Raw genomic sequence first — 6,000 nt, forward strand, 5'->3', positions numbered from 1 at the left:
GGTTCGCAGTGCATAATGTTCATAAATCTCCCACACACATCCTTTCTCGCAATAAGAACCGCTTCGAAACCCCAAGAATTGACCAATTTCTTCGCCATCATGTCTTAACAAGCAATTGTATCTTATCGTTGTTAGGAGTTTAAGCTTGACAGTGAAGCTGAATGGCTCCGTGCTCGAAGAATTCAGTAGTCCCTCCTTGATGTCATCCTCGCTTGATATGCATTTAACGCACACAGTACTATTTGGTATTTTGTTAATTATTGTGACCGTGAGTATTGGATGAAGCAATTCATCCCATAAGGAGCCATGTGCGTGCGCATGCATGTGCGTCATTGAAGGAACAAGAATTAACCAAAGCAAGGTGATGCTGAGAAAAGATTTTCCAATACCATGGGTATCACCCATTTTTTGAAACTTTTGGAGTTATGTGGTTTATTCTTTTGCGCAACTTTGTATTGTTACACATTGCGAAACAACGATGAAAGCAAGCTATTACCTGTTAATTATTTGCTGTTTCTTTCCGCATATATTTTTCTCTTTTTCTTTTTTATATATAGTATTTTAGGTCATTGCAAATATTTGTTGTTCAATGGATTTTACCTATAATTTTACTCTTTTCTCTTTGACTCCATTTGGTATGAGATATTTTTAGTTGACTCTCAAATTATTTTTATACTCCACCCAAAAAGAAATAAAAAATATGTTTTCTAGCTATTATTGTAAGATTTGTTATTTTGGGGATGACGAAAAAAAGTATCTTGTAACTAAACTTGCATTTTCATGTATTTAGTTAGGAAATGAGGTAATTAATTACCTTTAAATGATATATAATGTGAGAAAAGTTTGATAGTTAATATTTACCGCTCATCACAAATCAAATAAGAAAATTTGTTGGACTCAGGTGATCATTTAGTGAGAACTCCAAAGATATACATCGACAAGTGCAGTACTCCAAGGAGAGAAGTGGGCACCTAGTTGAGTGGCATTAGATTGAAGTCAGCAAAGCAAGGCTTGAAAATGAAGAGACCAGGTCGGGTGATAAGTGGAGCACTTTCTCAAGGAAAATTTCAAGTAGTACCTGGTCTGAACCAGGTCGGGTGATAAGTGGAGAACTTTCTAAAGGAAAATATTGAATAGTGTCCGATCCGAAAATAAATCAGAGAATAGATCTATGACAATAGGTCGACAGTGTCGGTGGAAGTTCGAACAATATTTTTTTTTTGAGTAAACTACCATTTTTATTTATAAAAATTTAAGATGTTAAAAAATTTACTTGTGAATAAACGAAATTAGTTTCGTACTCATGAAAAATAAAAAATTATCATTTTTACCCATCAAAATTTAAAATATTAATAAATCTACGTATGAATAAAATTAATATTTGAGTACTTTTATCACATAAAACTATTTTTTGTGGGTACAAAACTAATTTTGTTTATTTATAGTTAAATTTGTCAATTCTTTAAAATTTCATGGTTAGAAATAATAGTTTATTTTTTCTTTCTTGTTCTCCTATTTTGTTTTATATTTTTACTATTATTTTCTTTATTTTTTCTTTTTTGTTATTGACTTATTGTATATAAGAGTAAACCTTGGAAAGTGATTTTCAAGTTCATATATATGGAAGCTAACAAAAGTGCACGACTGATTAGTAAAACAAGGAGCAACTTCTTCATCAGGTTTGCAGTAGATATACAACTCCCCTAAATAATGATTTCCAACGTCTTGCCTCTTTTGTCATGTCTTTATCCTTTAACCATTGGACTTAATCGATTTTCCTCATGCGCCATATCAACCAAATGCTGACCAAACCGGAGTGGATATGCTATTTCAATCTTGCGACCACAGAGCCGAGTAACTGATAAACGCTATATGTGAATCAGCTGCTGCTAACTTAGTAACTTAGTACCACATCGAGAACTTGGCTGAAGAATGTGGTTAACCACTCATGACACTGCAATCAACTTTGCACCCAAAATTTTCTATTCTCCATCTCAATTCCATGACGTCCGACATTGCTGAAATTCCTTTTTAATAATATTGTTGATAGTCATAGGAGGATTTGAGCTCCAATTTGGGTATAAGCTGCCAGAATGCACCATTTCTGCAATCTCATGAGCTAGTGAGTTGCCTTGTCATGGAACTCAGGTAAATCCACTACTAGAAATTTTCCTAGCCAACTTCCAAATGTCCTCTAGAATTAGATTAATTTCTTTGACTTTACTGCTTGGGAAAGATTCAAACTATTTGATTCAAAATTATCTTTTTCATAGATTTCTGGCTATTGTGAGAGCATTTCTAACTGCTAAAGCTTCTGCAGCGAGTGCTGAGCTTGCTACTATCTTGGTTGTTGCTCCATAATTAGCTTACCTTCATGATCTCTGAATACTGTTGTGATGGCTCCGATTGCCAAGTCCTTCCAAACTGTGGCATCAATTTTGCATTTAGTCCAATCCTTGGGTGGAGGTTGCCAGATAATTACTCTGCCTTTTATTATTGTTATTGGAGTAATCATTCTGCCTGTATTGTTCTTGTAATTGGCTTTCCTTTCTTGCTGTGTAGTATCTGATCTTCACAGTTAATTTTTTTATTAATCCTGTGAGTCCATATTAACTTATCCATTTCAATGATTATGCTGACCAGGGTTCTCTTAATTTTTTCCACCATGGAACCATCAAAATAAACTCTAAGTTTATCAATGTTCCAACTCCCATCTTTATTTAGAAATTTCTTGACAACTCTTATTTCATTATTCCTTGGTATCTCAATTCTTTCCTGCCCTAGGATTCATCTGTCTTCCCATATAATTACTTTTTCACCTTTTCTTATTAACCATCTGCCATTTCTTAAAAGAAAATCCCTTCCTTGTATTAAGCTTTTTCCAGGCCCAAGATGATGCTCTTCCAATTTTTATTTCTTTGAAATCCTCATTTGAAAAATATTTAGCTTTGAGAACTTGTGCCCAAATAGCTTAAGGATTTTCAAACATCATCCATGCTTGCTTGGCAAGGTGAGCCAAATTTTGAATATAAAAAGTCTTTAAAATCGTTGCCATTATCACTCTTGCTCAGACATATCTTTCTAGCAACTTTCGTGCTTAGCCTTTGACAGAACCCCTTTGGGAAATTAACCATGTTCATGGCATAAGTCAGGATTGCTTGAAGTACCGACTTGATCAAAACTTCTTTCTCGACTTGATTTAGAAGCTTCCTTTTCTATCCTTCTACCTTGTCTACAACTCTCACTTCAATCCATTTTAAGGCCTTATTCTGCTCCCAATGAGCAGGAAGCCTGAGATAATTTCTTGGATTATTCCATGCTGACATGTCCATAATTTTTTCTATATCAACCCTAGTCCTAATCGAAACTAGGTAGCCAAAGACACCTCCGTGTACTTGTTAAGGATTATAATGAGTTCGAAAATTTCGTCCTTATTAGCTTTCAAAAAGCGATGCAGTCATCCACAAACAAGAGGTGAGAAATAAGGGAAGCTTTTACTCATGAGATTTTCCCTTCCCTCATAGTTATTTGCATAATAAGTGTAAACACTTCAGTCACTATGATAAAAAGGTATGGAGAAAGTGAATCTCCCTGCCTTAAACCTCTTTGAGGCTTGATGCTATTGGACAAGATACCATTTATCTTAATTCTATAAATTTTCTAACACATTCCATCATCATCATGACCATTGTTGATGAAATCCAAGTACCTTAAGAGTAGCTTCCAAAATGTCCCACTTAAGCCTGTCATATGCTTTGTTCGTATTTATCTTAATTGATAGGTTTTCTGACACCTCCTTTTCTTTCTTATTTAAGGTATGAAAAATCTCTTGCACAATCACAATATTATCTTGTATAAATCTTTCCTTCACAAATGAACTTTGAATGAGAGATATAATCTTTGTAGTCACTTTCCTAAGCTTAAGCACCATCACTCTAGAGACAATTTTATAGATAAAATTACAGCAACTAATGGGCCTCATTTGGTTAAGAGACTTAGTATTTGTTTTACCTTAGGAATCAACACAATAGTAGTTTCGCAAATATTGTAAGGAAGATTCCCTTACTTCTTTTCCAATGATGTCCCAATATTTTTGGAAGAAAAATCTGTTCAAACCATCTGGATCTGGAGCCTTGAGACTTCCCATGCTAAAAATCATCTCCTTGACTTCTTTATCTGTGACTTCCTTCATTAATTCTTGATTCATATATGTGGTGACTCTTATAGGAACTTGACCAATGCAATCTTCCATATTAATGTTTTCAGTGGCCTTGAACAACTTATTAAAGTGTTTTTCTGCTAACTTAAATTTTCTTTTCTTCACAAACTAAATTCCCACTTGAATTTTTAAATCTTTCAATCCGATTTCTAACCCTTCTTTGAATAGTTGTCGAATGAAAAAAAGATGTGTTCCACTCCCCCAGCTTTAGCCATTTCACTCTTGTTTTTTTACCCCAGTATTTTTCTTCCTGTCTTCATAATCAGGATATCTCCAACTTCAATTATTTAATAACCTCTTGTACTTGTTTTAATTTGTTTTTCTGTCTTTCTATCTCCATCTCTACCCTTTTAAAGGTTACATTGCTTCATTCAGATAATTCTCTTTTACACCTCTCCATTCTTTGATTAAGATCTGTCTATTGATTATTTTTTTCCTTTCTACTATTCTCCTATCCCTTTCTACTATTCTCCTAGCCCTTTCTCATTATATTTTGACACTTTTCATGGTCTGCCTAATATGCCTTGAATTTAAAGTACTTGGTTTTTTTTTCTTTTAGGTCAAGATTAAGCACCAATGGTGTGTAGTCAGAATTTACAGCAAGTAGGGTCGTGAGCGTAGCATGATGGAAAAGTCTCTGCCATTCTCAGTTAGTCAAGGCATTGTTTATTCTTTCTCGTGAGACAAAACGGTTTTTGGGATCACTGAACTAAGTAAATTTCAATCCTTGAAGTTCCATATCCATGAGAGAATTATCATCCACAAAATTTCTAAATGCTTGGACTTGATTATTTGGTTTGATATGTAACGCTATCTTCTCATCTTGAGATATGATGACATCATTAAAATCCCTAAAGAATACCTTTGGAATATTCTGATTAGCATTTCTATTTGTAAGCTCTTACCACAAATATCTTCTCTTTCTGGGTCAAGATGCCCATATACAAATATACATTTTCAAAGCTTATTATTGCTACTAGCTATATTTGCTTTAATAAAATTGTCACACCAGGCATAAACATGAAAATATATATTACTTTTCCAAAATACATGGAGGCTCCTAGACAAGCCCTGGGATTCTACACAAATACTTAGTCAAAGTCTAATTTCCTTCTAATTCTATCACTACTTTGCTTACCAGCTTTAGTCTCTATAAAAAATAAAACGGACGGCTTAAAAGTTTTGAACAAGTTTAGCAACTTTGCTATTGTCGTGAGAGCTGTCAACCCGCGACAATTCCAGCTTATGATGATAATGGTTGTTGGTGGGGTATGATGAGGCCTGTCTCCTCGGTTATGTCTTGTTTGTCCATCCTTTACATCCTCTTGTTGTGTTCTACTTCATCTGTTATCTCCAATTCAGCCTATATTTTTCTTTTTATATACATTAATTCATCTTCTTCCCTTCTCCTTTTCAGCTTCAAATTCATCCTTACACTATGTACCAACTCTAATTCTCATTTTTCATTTGTTTTATGTTCTATAATGTCATGCACATCAGCCTCCATATCCTCATGATCCACCGCTTGTTCCACAAAATAAATTCCCTTGTTTCAGTTCTTTGAATGATGGTTTTACCTTTCTTGTCTTTGCTTTCTTCCAGCCTCGGTTTATGTCTGTAGCTTTAGAAATTTTCTTTATCTCGATATTATTGTAATAAGAATGGGACGTGGATGCCCATTTCCTATGTGAGGCTCATATTCTCAAAAATGAAGTATATTAAAGGAGCATTAAAGAAAGTTGAAAATGTAAACATGATTTACGTATATAAATAGAAGGCAA

General features: G+C 34.1%; 1 long non-coding RNA gene across 1 annotated transcript; it reads left to right on the forward strand.

Annotated features, from left to right (window-relative positions):
* The first annotated feature begins 1,625 nt into the window (after positions 1–1,625).
* LOC112750574 (uncharacterized) lies at positions 1,626–5,129 on the forward strand. Its single transcript, XR_003175921.3, has 3 exons — positions 1,626–2,148; positions 2,274–2,466; positions 4,779–5,129. It is a non-coding gene; the product is annotated as an uncharacterized lncRNA (long non-coding RNA).
* Positions 5,130–6,000: the final 871 nt, after the last annotated feature.

The sequence above is a fragment of the Arachis hypogaea genome, chromosome 15, assembly GCF_003086295.3.
Source record: "Arachis hypogaea cultivar Tifrunner chromosome 15, arahy.Tifrunner.gnm2.J5K5, whole genome shotgun sequence".
Classification (NCBI taxonomy): Eukaryota; Viridiplantae; Streptophyta; class Magnoliopsida; order Fabales; family Fabaceae; genus Arachis; species Arachis hypogaea.